The sequence below is a fragment of the Octopus sinensis genome, linkage group LG12, assembly GCF_006345805.1.
Source record: "Octopus sinensis linkage group LG12, ASM634580v1, whole genome shotgun sequence".
Classification (NCBI taxonomy): domain Eukaryota; kingdom Metazoa; phylum Mollusca; class Cephalopoda; order Octopoda; family Octopodidae; genus Octopus; species Octopus sinensis.
The window spans coordinates 27054693-27074692 of NC_043008.1; the positions used below are offsets into that span (position 1 = coordinate 27054693).

The window sequence follows — 20000 nt, forward strand, 5'->3', positions numbered from 1 at the left end:
CCAGTTGAGCATGTCTCTTAGAGGCTGATAATATGTGCCTCTCTGATCATGAGCAGAAGAAGCGGGGGAGCATCATAGCCATGTGTTGAAAGGAATTCTTAGAGGTTTGGATAATTCACCTTTGGAAACATGGGTGTTTCGTTCAACATCCTTAAGCAACCGTTATTCAGGGACCTTTTGAGCGGGATGGGCTACTCGACCAGAAGAAAATTCTAACTGGGCCCCACCTGCAAGGTCATGTGCTGTTTATCTTGATATGAGATCACCGTGCTGCGCACCTATGGTTGTGATGTATGTGCCTGGTGTACCCTTATCAGACGGGTAGCCATGATGAGTATACTGGGCTTCGTATATTTTACCCCAGTGTCACTTTGATGGCATGCACTGCTCTCTCACTCAATAATAATAATAATAATAATAATAATAATAATAATAATAATAATAATAATAACAACAATAATACCAGGATGGAATTTATAAATATTCAATAGAACGCTACGTACGTTTCCACAGATCAGATGATTTTGACATCAGAGTCGGTATCCATCGGATTAGTAAGATATAGTCCTTATTATGTCGAGGAATTTAAGTTGTTGATGGCTATGTTCCATCGTAAATTGAATGCTTATGTCCAGTCCATTTAGAATTGTTTGAAATGACACAGATAGAATAAGTACCAGGTTGTAAAGTATACTGGGGTCGATTCGTTGAACTAAAATTCTTGGAGGTGGTGCTCCAGCATGGCTGCAATTTAACACTGTCACACTCACACACCAGAATTAAGTGTTAGCATAAAGAAAAACAAAATTATTGAAATGAGCCATAACAGTCATACTGAAAAAATGACATACGCAACTGTCACAATCATTTAAAGGGAAAGAGGTCATCATTTATAGGTTCTAGTGGGAAAATATCTAAACTTATACATATGGCTATAGGAGATGTTAAAAGTTAACGAAAATATCCCAGTACATTTTTGGATCGATTACAAAAAGCATCCAAATATCAAAAGAAAAAATGAGAAACAGAAATACAAAATATAAAAATAGTTAAATAAAATATTAGCTATAGCAACAATTTCATGACAAATCATTAGTTATTTGTTATGAAAACGGTTACGCCTCTGAACGTACAATTTGCTTCTGGCGTAACTCTATTGTGAAGAGCTACGTAAACATAAATTAGAAATGAGGGCATATCATACAGTAATATAGCTATCAGCTAGTATATAAACAAAATGCCGAGAAAAAGTAACGGTGCAGGGAGTAAACTTGAAATCGTAAACAAGTGCAAGGTATACTTGCAAATGAATTTATCGCTTTATTACAAAGACCATAGTATTTGTATGAATCTTCGAGAAGAAAGTAAGTCCATAAGTCTCGAGCATTTCCGTTCTACTTGTCTCTATTCGTCTCATCATTTCGTATTGTTCAACTGAGCAGAAAACATTGTGCAAATATTTTTTTCCTTTTCTTGAACGTCAATGTCTGGAATTTCCTTCTTGCTTTTGTCGTTCCCTCTAGTGTGGCTTTATAAAGATTCAAAAGGTGTATTAAATAGCATCAATCCCATCTAACTTGGAGGGCCTACGAAGGCCATTAGAACAGTTCCTTTCTTCTGAACTTAGAAGTAAGGCATTTTTAATACATGATGGATAACATTGTTCAGTTGCTAAAATGAAAACCTTTAGGAAGTTGTATTTCAAATTTCTAACTTCCCTATTCTTCACTTTGAAAATTAAATGCCGGTCAGGGCAGGTCTGTAAACTTGATCTCTAACATTGCTACAAAAAAAGAAAGAAAACCAAGAGACAATGATCAAGGTCACCACTGGACTGGTCAATTTCTCCGCAACAATTGGAAATTGTGTATTAAGAACAAACTGTACGTTGAGACACTAGAGTAGAGGTGCGCTTTCATTCTGTAGAATTGTGCAAGTAAATATGATTTTCTTTTTATATCAGAATATATTTCGATTAAGCTGTATTTAAAAGCTAAGCAGATTTTTTAGTCACTTATATAAAACAATATACAAATATCAAAAGACATTAAGTCAGTGAATTGTGAAGATAGCATTAGAAGTATATGGAAACAAAATTTTTAAAATGAATTAACAATGCTATACATCATATGAAAATGCTAAAGAGATTTCTGCAAATTCAAACGATCAAATGAAAAGATATAGATTCTACAAATAGCTATACAAGCAAATACGAATTGCATAATATAAAGATACATACGACATTTTCAGGTTTACATAATAATAGGCACTAATTTTTAGATACTTTTAACTTAAAAAGTTTCGAAGATGGGGCAGTCTTGAAAATTCACCAAATGCACCGTGAGAAATGTTCACTCTAGGCTTGGAGCAATTAAGACAAATGAATCAAAATATTGGAGCCATCTCCGACCTAATTGAGCGACCAAATGATATCAGTTGCAGACATAAGGCCAATGTATCACATTTATGGTGCGATTTGAATTTGCCCACGGCATATGTTAAACGAAAGAAGGCCCCTATTGCTGCCAATGCCACACCCTGAGAAAGAACCACCACCACCACCACCACCACAACAACAACAACAACAATAAAAGCAACAACAACGACAACAGCGAGAAAGCACTGCAAGTGCAACAACAACAGCTGCAAGTGCAGAATCAGATGCAGTAGTCACAAAAACAGGAACAACAGCAACAGCAGCATTAACACTAACCAAAACCGTAATAACCTTACAAGATGTAATCAGCCCCACTTAAACGTGGAGGTTCTTTTTGAACAAACGTTACTGCAGAAGATATTATGAAAGAAACTCTTATATAGGCTTTTGATGCAAAATGCACTTTTGTTTATATCGTTAACGGGGAGAGATATCCCCACCACCTCCAGCGCCGAGACACCAGTTCACGTGATTTCAACCTTTCTTGTTCTCATCAATGATGGACTTTCAAGATAAGAGTGATTTATCTCCCTGCAGGCGATGTATAGAAAATCAATGTCAGAACAGGTGCTGGTGTTGCGGTTAGAAAGTGAGCTTGTTAAAAAATAATACATCAACAAAACATCAGTAGCACGATCACTAGCAACGTCTACAGCAACATGAACAGACAAAGAATGGAAAAAGATGAAAAAAATGGATAGAAAAATGTCTCTATGATGAGAAAGAAAGGATGAAAAAAGAAAAATGCTCTTTGACAAAAAATCAACACCGAAACCACAACACCAACAACATAGAATACGTCAACCCTAAATTTACCACAACAAACACAAACACAACCGAGTCTACCAGCAAAACAACGACGAGGACAATATCCGTAAAGAAGCATACCAGGGATAACGAACAAAGAATTGAAGAATCACATACATCAACATGCAAATATTTCACAATTAAAATACCACACAGGAAAATCTGCAAATCTAATCCTAAAAAACAACATAAGAGAAAGAATAACTCCCATCGCAATGGGAGATTTTCGTACAACAGCTAGAAGATATATATATATAAAATTTACTCTTGGAAACTCCTACAAGTGACCCGAAGTGAAATATCATTCGCTATTCCACAACGAGATATTATCATTTTATCGCTTTTATTCAGCATGGCTTTATGCACAATAGCAGTGTGAAGGAATTCCACGAATGCATGTGGAGGTCTTGCAAGTAAAACCTTCCACAGAACGACCTCAGGTTACTAAACTTAGATGTATTAGTCAGCAGAGGAACCAGAATCTCCGAGGCACGAGCTTGAAACCCATGTTCGATAAGTACGAAACCTGTCACTCGTAATTCGGTTAGTAGATTGGCAGAGTCACGATGTTGTTTCTGAAAAGCCTGGATCAGCAAATACCAACTATATTCCTGGACGTAACCAGTATTCAGGGTCATCACTTCAGAGTAGAGGTTATCTACGTCCCGAGAGATGTGGCGAGACCAGATTTTTAAGGTGCCTAGTGTTTCTTAGGAAGGACCTGCTACTCAGTGATGATGGTAGATTGGAACGGCATCTTGGATACATGATGGGGCCGAGTGGATCTGGTTGATTAGAGAATTGGTGCAAACATGCTTGTGGGGTACTGGACGGAGAAAATAAATTCTTTGGCGTCTTGTTTGGTCCTGATATCCACGAACTGGGAGTTTGTTGTTGTTGTAGTTGTAGTATTAGTAGTAGTAGTAGTTGTTGTTGTTGTTCTTCTTCTTCTTCGTCTTTTTCTTTTTCTTCTAGCTTCTCGTATATGAAAAAAGTATCTATTATTTTGTATTAAGATTCAGGGAACACTATGGGTGGGATGGAGCAGTAATCTTATTCATCAACGTTTGTGTTACATGAGTAGACTTGGATAAATATACATTTTTAAAGAAATACAATCAGCTCCTACAACATAGATTAGAAATATCTCAGATGTCGCATATATACAAGAAGTTATCGGGTTGTTCCATACTAGCTTCAATAAAATATACCTGAAGACATGTCAATATAGCAAGGGCTCTATATAATCCTAGTGATCTATTTTAAGGGCTGCAGCGAATAGCTTTCTGATAATCATACCAACACCCATATGCCTGAGATTTAATCCTGTACAATTGTATAGTTTTGTTTTCTAGTGGGTTTCCTTCTGGGCAAGCTCCGGCATAGTTAATGATGCTGTTCTGCTCTTGATAATTTTAGTTCGTTGTTCAGATCACGCAGTGATAAAATAATTACTCAAACGCCAGACATACTCCAGTAAATCCGTTAGCAAATTGTTTCGTTACTGTAGTATTGGCGCTAATAATGGTTTTGGTGTTAATGCAGGCAGTAGTACTGGCATTACTAATTTCTATGCACATTTCACCGTTCTGTTTGGCACTACTGTACTTCTTGCTACTGTTACTGTTAACCTGAAGTAATTGCAGTGGTGTTAATGGTAGTGTTAGTACAGGTTTTGGTACAACTGTTACTACTTTTGAATATTTTGACTTTTCTGAATGAAACCGTTTTGTTGATGTTGTATTCACAGCTGTTATCACCCAACTTCTTCCACCTTATGATATTTCTTTAAATATGTAACTTTGATTTTAAAAACAACATTCTACCAAAAGTATCTGGCATACGACCAGATGGTCGACTTATTAACGAAAGTTGCAACAATATCAACATAATGCGTGTTTTAAGTATCCAAGCAAAACAAAAACTTAGGAGCAAATTTCGAAGACAGGTTTCTAGGACAATAATCATGAGAAGAAGAAGTAGAAGAAGAAGAAGAACAAAAATTAAAAGAAAAAGAAGAAGAAGAAGTAGAAGAAGAAGAAGAAGAAGAAGAAAAAGAAGAAGAAGCAGAAGAAGAAGAAGAAGAAGAAGAAGTAGAAGAAAGAGAAGAAGAAGAAGAAGAAGAAGAAGAAGAAGAAGAAGAAGAAGAAGAAGAAGAAGAAGAAGAAGAAGAAGAAGAAGAGGAAGAAGAAGAAGAAGAAAAGGAAGAAGATGATGATGATGAAGAAGATTGAGGGGAAAGAGGAGACGCAGAAGAAGATGAATCGAACTACAAATTTAAGATTCTGAAGTAGTCTAACAGCAGTCAGTAGAAACTTTAATGCTTTAAAACATCTGTAAAAGTGAATGTAATATTAAATGTAGATGTGGAAAGCGACATTGCATTATAACCTAGAGTTTATTACAAGCAAGCATCCAAGCATACATGCATACGCACTCACACATACATAAATACATACATATATATATATATACATATATATACATACATATATATATATTATATATATATATATATGTATATATATATATATATATATGTATATATATATATATTATATATATATATATATTATATATATATATATATATATATGTATAAATGTATATAAATATGTATATGTGTGTGTTTGTTCATATGTATGTATACATAGTCAATTGTCTTGGGAAACTTTCTGATCTTCTGTTTTCAATTTGATGTCTTGAAAAACTTTTAGCTATTTTAGCTTCGAAATAGTTTGTCAGTTAGCAGGCAAGTGGCATCTGAAGGAGTTGACCTCATATCAGAATTGGACAGCATTTAAACCATTTACTCTTCTTGTTTCTGTCATTATCGCTCAGTCACACTGTAACTTCAGGTTTCTCTGGCTGCTATTCTTCACAGACACACTTGCGTTTTTCTTTACTACGCACTTCTTTCATCCTGCAGTTAACTGTAAGATCAATGAGGTGAGATCAACTAAGATAACCTTTAACATGATATCGGAAATATCTATGCATATTTTATCCTTATTTCTATATTTTGGTTTCGTTATTACTATTATTGCTGTTGTTATTGATGATTTTGCTTAGATGGTAGTTGCGAAAACTGAAGCAGTAAAACGGCGTAGTAGGAATTTTAACCCTTTTCTCTCTATATATTCTGAGATGCACTGGAGCTAAAACAGCTTGAATTTTGAAGGTGTCTCATTTCACACTTTCAGTACATGTGTACATATATATATATATATATCTATAGTCATATGTTTTATATAGATATTAAAAGTACCATTTGAATTTAAATATTTGAGATAAAAGTCGTTACCACTGAGAATTATGAAATAGAGTATAAAGTATATACTGATTCTTTAAAAAACGTAAATTATTTTACAGAAATGATATCCTTCCCAATGTAAAAAAAATTCATAACATTCTTCTACAAAAAGAAGAGAAATAGTTTTGAATTCAATATTAGACCAACATGGTTTACGGCAATGTCTGCACGTGACGTATAAACACAAGTATATTACTCGGTAGTCTCGTAGTCTCTATCATAAATACGTCATCAAAATTTTAGGCTCGCACATCAAAGTTTTGATCATATTTATATATATATAATATATATATATATGTATACACACACACACACACACACACACACACACACACACACATATATATATATATATATATATATATACATATGCATATACATATATTTATATACATATATACGTATGAGTGTGTGCGTGTGTACAGTCATGTCGAATAAGAGAACATTGAAAAGAACAATAACAAAATAATTGATGGATGGAATGTATTAGTTTCACACTTGGTAACAAGAAGATTTTTGACGTTTCGGGCATAGCTCTTCGTTGAAAAGGAAAAATATCACCAACAGCACGTGTGTATTTATATATGTGTGTGTGTATATATACATACATATATTTATGCATATATATACACATATACATACATACACATGTATACATACACATACACACACACACACACACACACACACACACACACACACACACACATATATATATATATATATATATTAGGTCGTCAATTATGACATTTGTAGAAAAGAAAAAAGTTTGCTATTATTTTATAAATACAAGGAATACTTTCATTCATCAAACTGGGCATCTATATTGTCAATACACGTTTTGCAATTTCAGCCGTAGCTTGACCATCCCTGAACTGTAAAAGCTTGGCAATCTAGAGTCAATAAAATCTTGGAAGGCCTGCTTTACAGCATCGTTGGAATTAAATGTTTTTCCTATCAAAAAGTTATCCAAATTCTGGAAGAAGTGGTAGACAGTGGCGGCATGATCAGGTGAATATGTTGGATGATGGAGAACTTCCAACTCCAAATCCTGTAGTTTCGCCAAAGTCATTTTTGCGATGCGTTGTCAGGCGTTGTCTTACAAGAAAATAGGAGTGGATCTGTTGAATAATCTAGGCTTCTGCCTCATGTAGTCCAGTTGACTGCAGTATACTTCGGCCGTGATTGATGAGCCAGGTTTAATGAAATCCTAAAGGATCATATCTGCGCTAGACCATCAAACACACATCATGAGCCCCTTTTGATGAATTTTGCTTTTTGAACTGTGTTTGGTGGCTCGTCTTTGCCCAGCCATTGTGCTAAACGTTTACGTTTGTTCTATTGGATCCATTTCTCATTACATGTTACAATCCGATTCAAAACTGATTTATTTTAGTGTCGAGAAAGTAGCATAATGCTGGCTTTCAAACGTTGCTGTTTCTGAATTTCATTGAGTTCATGTGGAATCCACTTATCCAATTTTTTCACTTTACCGATTTGAGCTAGGCGAGTCAGTATTGTTTGCCAGACAACAACGATAATTCACGAGCACCTTGGGATAGTTCTGAGTCGACGGTAGCTTTCAGTTCGTCATTATCCACCTTTGTTTCTGGTCGATCCCGTTGCTTATTTGTGAGGTCAAAGTTACCAGAACGAAAGTTTGCAAACCAAATTGATACTGTTTGCTGTGTAATAAAATTAGAATGATACACTCCATTAATATTCCGAGCCATCTCTGATGCTGTATTTCCAAGAAAGAACTCATATTTCAAAACTGTACGAATTTCTGACTGATTCATCTCTAAACAAAAATAGAAAAAACGATTTATAAATACTTTACAAAGCGAAAAATAAGTTAGAATACACAAATAGATGTGTCACCTTTCTACAAAGAATGAAAATTGTCAAAATATGATAATGGCGCAAAATGATCAGCTGTCAAAATTTACCATATACCTTACTACAAATTTCATACTTGACCTTATATATGTTTTATATATATATATATATATATGAAATATATATATTAAAAAAATACAAAATGGGACAAGAACGCAAAACACTCAAATAGACGACACAAAAAACGGACGGGTCATTCGAAGCCTCTAATCTTCAGTCAAGAACCGGATCATCCTCGCAATTTCGGCTGATTAATCTTGAGATTGATCCGATCCAGCCAGCCCCAAGGAAAAACTAAGCTACGAGCATTAGATTTCTTGGAAAAAGGATCGACTGTATACGAAACAAGGACAGAAAAGCGGACGATGCCACACAAATATAAATACAAAAAACAATAATAGTAATAACAGGACAAAAACAGCGGGTGTCTTACGACTTTAGACAGTTCAACTTGGAAAAAATGCCTTAACGGCAGACGAAGAGATCGATGTTGTCGTGGCGGTGGTCAGAAGCCGAAAGGCTAGTTGACCGGCGGTCACGTAAGAGGAGAAGAGAGAGAAATAAAAGGGGCAAAGGAATCAAAGAGAGAGAGAAAAAGAGGGACAAGGGCACCAAAGGAGGGAAGAAGAGAGAGAAAGAATGAATTAAAGAGGGGAGAAGAAAGAGAGCGTGCCAAGGATTGGCTTGACGACAGAATCAGTGAGGTGCAAAGTGAGAAAGACAGAGAAATGTGAGGGAGTGGGGATAGAGGAGACCAAAGAATCAGAGGCGAGAAAAGAGAAAGACAGAGACTAGTGAAGAATAGAGAAAGTGTGTGTAGAAGTCGTACAGTATTGAAATGCTTACATACATAAGAGAACAAGATGTACGTTACGCCGCAATAATATATTTACTCTTTTACTCTTTTACTTGTTTCAGTCATTTGACTGCGGCCATGCTGGAGCACCACCTTTAGTCGAGCAAATCGACCTCGGGACTTATTCTTTGTAAGCCCAGTACTTATTCTATCGGTCTTTTTTGCCGAACCGCTAAGTGACGGGGACGTAAACACACCAGCATCGGTTGTCAAGCAATGCTAGGGAGACAAACACAAACACATACACACACATACATATACACACATATATATATACGACAGGCTTCTTTCAGTTTCCGTCTACCAAATACACCTACAAGGCATTGGTCGGCCCGGGGCTATAGCAGAAGACACTTGCCCAAGATGCCACGCAGTGGGACTGAACCCGGAACCATGAGGTTGGTTAGCAAGCTACTTACCACACAGCCACTCCTGCGCCTATATGTATAAAATATATATATAAAAAATACAAAATAGGACAAGAACGCAAAACACTCAAATAGACGACACAAAAAACGGACAGGTCATTCGAAGCCTCTAATCTTCAGTCAAGAACCGGATCATCCTCGCAATATATATATATATATATATATATATATATATATATATATATATATATATATATATATATATATATATATATATGTAAAGAAAGAAAGAATGTGGAAGAGAAATATGTTTCGCCACCTTTATCATAGAAAAATAAATTTATCTTAGTGTATAATAGGAAATATATTTTATAACACGTATGTATTAATGAATATAATATCAATTATGTAGTAAGGTTGAATAAGTTATAAATTAGTACAGATAAAAGAGCTTGCTCATCAGGTAAAAAAATATCACAGCTACATTCATTCATCTCCACAATACATATATACAAACGCAGAGAATCTGCTTTTAAAATACTGCTGTATGAAAAACAATAAGTAATAGAATCAATAGAATGGCTTACTCTAAGTGTGGGGGAAGGAGATTTAAGCAAGATAATAAAAAGTAAACAATGGGTTACGCAGGTAGTATCCTGGAAGTAAAAACAGTACTTTTTGCAAACAAATTGCGATGCAAGTGTTACCAGTTGAAAGCTCCACATACCGGATGCTTGTAAATTTATGTGGTCATCAGGAGAAAACGCGCGCCGTTTTGAGGCCTTCCTCTCGACGGTGTCACTGCTCACCGACCCTCTTTCAATGAAATGAGGCGCCGCTTGCTAGAGCAACTGATTATATAGCTCAACATTCTTATAGCCATTTCCCATAGTCTCTTTTTAAACAAAACCAGTGGCTTACTTTACCACTGTAGTTTGGATATCACTCGCGGTGGTATTTGCTTTACGATAAGTTAGGCCTAACTATTACAATAGTCGCCTCATACTGCGTCCAACGAATTCTTTACATCCGACTTCGATAAGAAGACGCTCCTCTTTTCAGTCTGCATCTTCACATTCCTCGAAGAGGTTTACATAACGGTCAGTCTTTCGAGCCTGAGCGGCAGCCATGTCATCTCCATCAGGAACCGTTAACTCGATTAGATTTACAACTTTCTTTCGCACCATATTATGATATCCGGTTTCTTCGTAACTGAGATGGGAAAGAAACACTGGTACCCTGGTAATTCTGCGGCCACCACCCAATAGCCGTTCCACTTTTCATCACACACAGGAAGTTTCTTATTCTTGAAACAGATCTGATGTCCTGAGCGCACGAAGGTAATAAAATCTCTGATTGGTTCTTTTAAAAGTTTTTTGCCACTGTTGATGAGAGCAATTCAGTTCTTTATAGCATTGAAGATAACGTTAAGTATTAGATTGTGCCTCCATGTATATCTATTCAATGTCAGTGAACAGTTGGAAAGAATATGCTTTAGTGTTCCGGCTTCTCCGCATATTCATATATCATTTTCTGACACGTTCTATCTTACTAGGTTTGTAGGCAATGGCAGGACATCGTAGGATGAACGAATTGGAAAACTTAAACGTGATGTAGTGCACTTTCATATTTCATTCCATCTTATTTTTCTCTCAACAATGACTTCCTCCCATTTCGTTATCTGTCCTTGCTGAGAGCATTGGATCAAATGAATCTCTCTTCTCTGTCTTCCTTGCTTTGACGCTGTTGCTAACAACAAATCTGCATTCTCTTAGCGTCATGATCTGTGACAAATTCAAGTCTCTTCCGAGGGACAAGTTAGGAAATTAGAATTGCAAATTTAATATTTTAAGACAAAAATTATCAATATGGCCTCCCAAATCGTGGGAAACGAAGGCAGTTGGAACAGCCGTTATGACATTTCACTTCCACCACTACTTGATGTGGCCCAGAAACGAAGCACAGACAACAGCAACAACAGCAACAACATCATCACCATCATCAAATTAGTTAAGCGGGCATTGAAGAGTTCAATCATAAACAACAAATGGTGTTTAGAGTAGGTTTTGTAAATCATTATCAACAGAACGGAATAATATAGAGTGAAACTTAGAAATTTAGAAGAGGCACTTAGGAAAGGCATTGCAACTGACGTACTGGTAACGAGATCGGCCCTGGACCAATTCATCAACGCTAAGGATGCACTTCAGAGCTAAGGCGTGTGCTATAAGAAACGAGGGAACGAAAGTCGCTCGATGGGCCGGGGTAACACAGGTGCCATGTGGCTACAAAGCCACAATTCAGTCTTTGGTGGACCAAATTGTGGGCATGGTACTCGAGTCCTACCAGATGTGCGCGGCATTTCAACAGCCCAGCTATTTGGGGCGAATGGCAGTTCGGAATGCAGATGGACTTCAATGCCTATCTCGTCAGCATACCACAAATCTAGAAAAGGAGGCGGGGAGCGTTGCGAAATGTCGATAGCAGCTGCAAAAATACTGGATGTGATGATGAGTTGCAGGGAGTGGGGGCAAATCGCCTGATTTAAATTATCTGCTCTCCGTGCATTACTTGCACATGTCAGACTTGTTTGTTAGAGCTTCTTAGCAGACATGTATCGCAACTGGCTGCAGAACGGGAGAATTCCAGGTCATGACGAGGTTTGTTAATATTAACATTAATATAAATAATAAGTTCTTACAAAAATCTGTGCATTCACTGTGGACAAAAAAATTATTTCCTATTAATTTTTGCTTAAGTGTGGGAATTATACATTGAAAGAAAAATATATTCTCATGAACATTGAGTTGAAGTGAAAGATATATACTTAACGGTGAAGTTTACATTTAGGGAGAGAAATAAACAAAAATGAAACGATGAGTAGTGGACGTTTCAAGCGAGTGAATTTTCTCACAAGGAAAATTTATAAGAAATTCTGAATTGTATAATCTCTTGGGAAGACTTTATCTACTTGATGCAGAAATCAACACATGTTCTCTCTCTCTCTCTCTCTCTCTCTCTCTCTCTCTCTCTCTCTCTCTCTGCCGTGGGAAAAGTTACTTGCCGTACGCTAACGACTATATCCAGTGCACACCCTGTGCTTTTTTTTTTTAACTATGAGCCATTCGCTTGTATTTAATATGGGGACGGACATTTCGTGGGTAAATATCTGATTCTGAACGAATCTTTAATTCAGTTCGGTTATTCTCTAGGATTCATTTCTGTTTTAATCAGATGGTTAGTGGAAAAAACTTTCAAGAAATCAACAATGTTTTAAATATGTTTCAATAATATTGTGTAATCGAAAAAATAAAGGCAAAAAAAGAGTATTTTCAGTTTCTAAAAACTCTCTCGATTTTCCGTTTAATAATACGCCGGAAAATTGTCCACTTGCTCACTTTAATGCGTAAATAACATAGAAGTAAAGTCTAAAAATCAGTATGTGTGCAAAGCCGTGCAATTTTGGATAAACTCACATGTCTTCATGTGCTGCTAAATTTCCATCCCTCAAGAAAGGATTTCTTTTAAGAATCACATTTTTAGTTTTGACAAATTGCTGATTCTCTTCAGCCTGCTGACTTAGTGTTTGCTTATCACATACAAACAAAGTAGTCTGTAGTGATAAATTTGTCTCTTGGAAACTATCAACTTGCCCAAAACGTTGCAGCTTTTGCTAAAGAGATGCAGTGTCTTATAACTATGTCTTTTCGCAACAAGAAAGACCTTTACTATTCTGAATTCGAAAGTGAATAAAATGTGCTCCCCGGCCACTTGATGAGCACACATCAGGTTTATTAACTCAGCTCCTTTCACTAATTACTACAAGATTATCCTGATGAATCACTACACAAGATCCTGCTTATTTCATGATGACGACGTTAATGATAGTGATGACGTTGATGATAATTATGATGATGGTGGTGTTGGAGATGATCTCGACACAAATGTCACTGGCAGTGGTGGTAAACTATGGCTTAGCTGAAGTGACAATAATTGGAAGATTTATAGAGGAGATTTATAATAATGATAATGAATGGCAGTGTGTGATAGTGATGTTGTTAATATTGGTATTTCTAAGTTGGTTCATAGGATTTTTAGTAACTTTGGCTACGACGACAACAACGATGGCAATAATGATAGTTATTGTGGTCGTGGTGGTGAGGGTGGTGGTGGTGGTGGCGGTGGTGATGGTAGTGATAATCATGACTACAGTCCTGATGATAATTATGATGATGATGATAATGATCATGATGAACTGGAAACTAAATGGATTTCTGTAAACAAAACATAAGCTAACTAAACAAACAGCCTTCCAACTATAAGTGAATCGGTAAAACGTGTACGAGTGAATGAAAACCTATAAATAAGAAGAGTGCAAACAAACTCTCTGAATGGTTTGTGGCTATAATATCAAACTAGACACTAACTTTTGAATACAGTATAAACAACCAGCTTGTTTCACTTCAAAATATATGTGTAGGAGTAAATTTAGATTGTGTATTTATGAATGTGTGTTTTTTCTCGATCGGACTTTTAGTTTGAGTTTCGACCGCTCGACTCGTTGGTGAGGATGTAAAGAAAATATATTAAAAAACCGCACCATTCTTTTTGTTATATTTTCACCCTTTAACTTTGAAGGAGATTGCAGAATTTTACTATCCAAGAATGCAAGTTCAGCAAGTCTTTGATCAAATTGGGTTTGTACATAGTCTTCTGCTTTATTAATAATGTGTATAAAGCTGAAGGTGTAATTTCTTTACAATGTTTGCAGATTCCTCATAAAAGATACAAGGAAGTCTTTTTTCCTCCCGTATTTTTTAACATTATTAACGTCTTGCAGACAATGAATTTTACAATATTATGTTTTGTTTGTTGTATAGTCCCAAACAACAATCTAATACGTTCTTTTTTGAATATTTTTGTTTTATATTTAGTTACCACTAATTCGTATATAAATGCAGTTGATAGTTTTTTAAACTATTTTAAAATTACCACATTATTCCTCTTAGGTAGGGTCATATTTTTACCGTTGCTATGTTGTGGCTAATGCTTTCAGATTAGGTTATGCTTAGCTCATTTATTTTTGCAAGCTGACGCTTTTATTTTCGCATGGAAATTATATGATTTCCTTCTTTGAATTGCGCAGAGGTAAATCTCAAGATGGATTATTATGTTTTATGGTACACCATATAAAAGGCTTAGAGTGTTTTATCCTATCTATTGCTGAATTTCATTTCTTTTGCCATGTCACCTTTCTCATTGGCATGTGTATTTGTCATTACATTTGCGGTGCTAACTAATAAATTCTAATGTTACTTGGAGAGTAGTCAGTGTCAGTTTTGGTTCCTGTTTCTCTCCTACTTTATTAGCTGTCCTAATGATGATTTCATATTCATGCATGACAGATAGTTGGCGGGTTTTTTCTAATCTATACTTTCATTGAACTTGAAATTTCCAGTAACAGCAGCAGTTCAGAATTCATGTAGATATCTAGCTAACATCTTGTAGTGTTCAGTTCAGAAGCTTAAATCTATGTATCTTTAGAAATACAATTTAATTTCTAAGGTTATAGGCTCAATCTCACGAGTGTATCCTCATTGTGTCCCATTCATATTTGCCTAACTAATACATACATCAGTACATTAAAAAAGTACTTTTTGGTTGTCTCACACCCATTAAAAAATTGGTTTATCGCCTCCCGTTATCTCCTTCAACTAAAGAATTGTTTAACCCTCAAAAACACAAATAAAAAAGATGGAAACATCAATAAACATAAAAAGTGAGCAGATGAAACATTATTTTGAATCTGATTATATTTTTATAACAAATCATGCCATGCCTATTGAGGAGGCCAAACGTCAACAGTGTATTGGAGTACTGAATCAAAAAGATCTAACTCTTTTAATCCAATATCTTATTGCCACATTTACTCGATGTTTTAGTGGGGAGATAACCCATTTTTTTAATGGGGTGAGATGACCAAAAAGTACCCATTAAAAATTTTGTGCGTTGTCTTACTCTCATATGGGTGTATTTATTTCCCTCCATCCAGTTGTTTATGACCTATCTTTGACGTTAATATTTTCTGCCGTTTCTTATGTTTTATTTCCTGTTACATGTAAAGGAATTTTGGTATTCATCTATTCGTTCAAACCAAGATTTTAACTTCATATGAAGTGCCGTGGGCTATTAGAGAACGCATCTGTAGTAGTCTGTTGCTAGCTTTAATGTTTCCGCTACCTGACTTTACGCTGCTGTCGGCTACGATATTGTTATTGTACTCTGCATCGTTTTATAATATATTTTTAGGACAAGATTTCTAATCGCTTTTCGACCGGAAAATTCAGTTGTATGCATTAATTTATATTCAACACGTCTGTTTACTAAAGAGTTTTTTAGCACGAATCATATTCTATTTCATGAATATTGCTGGCTCTAGAGAAAAAATATAATGTTTGACTAAATTTGTACATACACAACATATAACTATTTTTTACGGAATTCTGGTGTTATGTAATATGATTTCGTCTAAGTATTGATAATTAATGCTAAAATTTAGACAATGATGATAGTCTTTAAATTCTTCGTCAAATTATAAGCATCCACACGCAGATCCGTGAAGCGTTCCATATATTTTTTAGGTGTAAGCATGGCTATATAGTAAGATTCTCAACCACATGGTACCGGATTCAGTCCCACTACGTGGCACCTTGGGTAAGTGTCTTCCTATATAGCCTCCAGCCGACGAAAGTTTTATGAGTGGACTTGGTTGGCGGAAACTGAAAGTTGTATATATATATATGTAAAATTATTTTTTCAGCCTGCGGAGAAATGGCTAAAATTTGCCCTATTTATAATTATACTATATGTTAAATATATATATATATATATATATATATATATATATAATATATATATATATTATATATATATATATATATACACATATATATACGCACGCGCAGGTGTGGCTGTGTGGTATCAAGCTTGCTTCCCACTAAAACATTTCCAGGTTCAGTGCCCCTTAGGCATGTGTCTTCTGCTATAGCCTCGGTCCGACCGAAGCCTTCTGAGTGGATTTGGTAGACGGAAACTGAAAGAAGCTCGTCGTGTATACATATATATACGACGGACTTCTTATGTATATGTATGTATGCACATGTTTGACCCCTTCCCCTGCCATCGCTTGAAATCCGATGCTTAACGGTTCGGCCATTGAGACCGATAAAATAAGTACTTGACTTACAAAGAAATAAATCCTGGGGTCGATTTCTTCGACTAAAATATATTAAGGTGGTGCGCCAGCATGACCGCAGTCAAGCACCTGAAACAAGTAAAAGAATACAAGAATGTGTGTGTGTGTGTGTGAGAGAGAGAGAGAGAGAGAGAGTTTGTGAGTGTGTGTGTCTTGTGATTGTCCCACATCACCGCTTCCCAACCGATACAAGTTTGTTTACGTCCTCATTACTTAGTGGCTCGGAAAAAGAGACCGATGGAATAAGATTAATAAAATAAGTTTTGGTGTTGATTCATTCAACTAAAAGTTCTTCTACGCAGTGCCACAGCATGGCCGCAGTCTAAGACCGAAAACAGATGAAGAATAAAGGATAGCTTAGAAATAATTTAAACTGGCTTAAATTTGCAACTGTACCTGAGTAAATGGTAAGCTTGAAAAATATTTGGTTTGTTTAGATTCTAAAATTAATGTAACCACAACCTCATGCGTCAAGAGAATCAAATGCGACCGATTTCTGCTTGAAATATAAACCATACAGATGCAACTACGTAATATGTGCTACCAAAACCTGAAATTAGACTCTTCTCCTTATACTACATCGCACATATTTTGAACATTCTTCTTACCAATCAAATCAATTTTGAAGTAACACGTGATTGTCACTGTTAGATATACACTAAAGTAACTACATGTACTCCCGAAACTCATACTGTCTATTCTTCCTTCATGTTATCGCCGCAATACTCATACATAAGACACTCTACATACAACCTTCACACTGGCTGCTTGTACCGTATATATCTTTCATTCATTTGCATTCCCGATTTTATTTTTGGGCAACGTACTAGTAATGCTGCATGCATGTCTTCGTGTATATCATCCTCACGAATGCCGATATTAAGAATTTGACATTTACGAGAGAATATCGGCAACATGCATGGAAATGCATCACCAAATACAATAAAAAAAATAATATTATAAATATATGTAGGCATGTAAAGTAAAGGTTTTCTTTGTACCATATGCTTCTGCAAAATCCGAAGTGGATACGATTCTGGAAACACAGTGATTTGTGATATTTAACGTCTGTCTATTTATCTATCTATCTATCTATCTATCTATCTATCTATCTATCTATCTATCTATCTATCTATCTATCTATCTATCTATCAGTCTGTATGTCTGTCTGTCTGTCTGTATCTATCTATCTATCTATCTATCTATCAATATTGATGATGTGAATTCGTGTATTTAAAGAAACCGTATTTGTCTTGAGAGGATCATTACGCAAATTATAATCAACACACGTACTGAACTAACATCAGTTCCTTATTGTCAGTCAATCGTTTATTGAGCGCCTTCATATGTATATATTGAAATACGTCCGACTTACGTTAAATTGTACTGAGTAATCGGCCGTTGCGCTAATTCTAAAATAACATGCTTCTTCGTCGAGGAAATGCAAATTCTAGTTGCTGATGCTTTTATTGTTTACACACACGAGAGACGTAATTTCAACATAGATCAATTATTCAACGCATGTAGAAAGTTAACCTTAATCGATTGTATGAAAAATAAAATACCAAGCTTACGACACAAGTTAATCCTGACCCTTCTTCTGTTTCCGGTTAAACTAGAGGTCATCATCAGATAGACAGTACAATCATAACCAACAATGAATGCTATCAATAGTTCACGAATTTTAAAGCAGCTATTGTGATGACACGAATAAGTAATAATGTCTAACTGAATAGAAATCTTAAACTTATAATCAATTGGAAATTTTATCAAGCTTGCATCCCTGACATATTGATTTCAAATTTTGGCACAAGGCCAGCAATTTCGGAGGAGAGGTAAGTCGATTACATCCACTCCAGTATTTACTGGTACTTATTTTATAGAACCCACAAGGATGAAAGGCAAAGTTGCCCTCGGAAGAATTTGAACTCAGAACATAAAGACTGATGAAATGCAGCTAAGCATTTTTCCCGGCGTGCTAACGATTCTGCCAACTGTGTGTGTGTGTATCTGTGTGGGGGTGTATACATTTACATGTACGTATATACATACACACACACACACACACACACACACACACACACACGAGTATGATATTTATAAACGTAACTAAGGTGGCATGTATCAAACATGGGTCAAAATAAAATAAGTAGCAGGTCACGCGAAATGATAACACCTAATCCTGAACTTCAAACAGACTACGATGTCTTCGGTTAAGCATGATCTAAAACCATGTCCTAATGCTCGAAGAGGATTTCTGGATTGGTTCAGCATATTTGCCAAATGGAAGGAAGTCGCTTTCCTAATGATCTGCAATAGGATATTGCGTGTGTAAAATGAGCTACTGTTTAGTGCACTTGCAGATATTTAGATGGAAGTCTCATCTAAAGATCTATCCGGGACGTATGCTGTGAAGGCAGATGTAAAACAGATAGTAGACGGCAGAAGTCAGCTGTGGGCTTTTAAAAAACACAAGCTGACTGCATCGTCTCCGTACTACAATTTTGTAATATTCCCACTCTTGAATAGGCCAACGAAGTAACTATTTGATGTTCCTGTTTAACGGCAGCGTGAAGAATGCTGCGTGAGGAGAGAGAAAGAGAGAGAGAGAGAGAGAGAGAGAGAGAGAGAGAGAAGACAGAAATATCCATTGTCTTAATGATGGTAGCCGATGAAATCTTATAGGAACGGGTCACAGTGAAGATTTATTGCATTTTTGACTTTGAGACAAAATATATATTTTTTATAAATGATTACTACCTTAAAGGCTACATCAGATAAGCAAATAATCTACTCTAAATGCATTTAAAACATTTTAACAATCTGTACGCTATTTCATAAAATTATTTCCGTTCTCTTAGAGCATATAAACGACAAATTTAGACGGGTCAAGATGAGCGAAACAAAATAGGGTAAATTTGCCTTTTCATTCTCCAGAGCTATATTTGCAAAACAAAATAAAGGGGAGGGGGCTGATTCACATCAATATCCATTTTCAGACGGACATCAGAAAGGTTAAAAACGCAACAAAAATATAAAATATTTTGGTCAAATTAAAAGAGGGT

At 35.8% G+C, this 20000-nt stretch overlaps 1 pseudogene; it reads right to left on the reverse strand.

Moving 5' to 3' along the window:
* Positions 1-7386: 7386 nt before the first annotated feature.
* LOC115217877 lies at positions 7387-8356 on the reverse strand (annotated as a pseudogene).
* Between the last annotated feature and the right edge of the window lie 11644 nt (positions 8357-20000).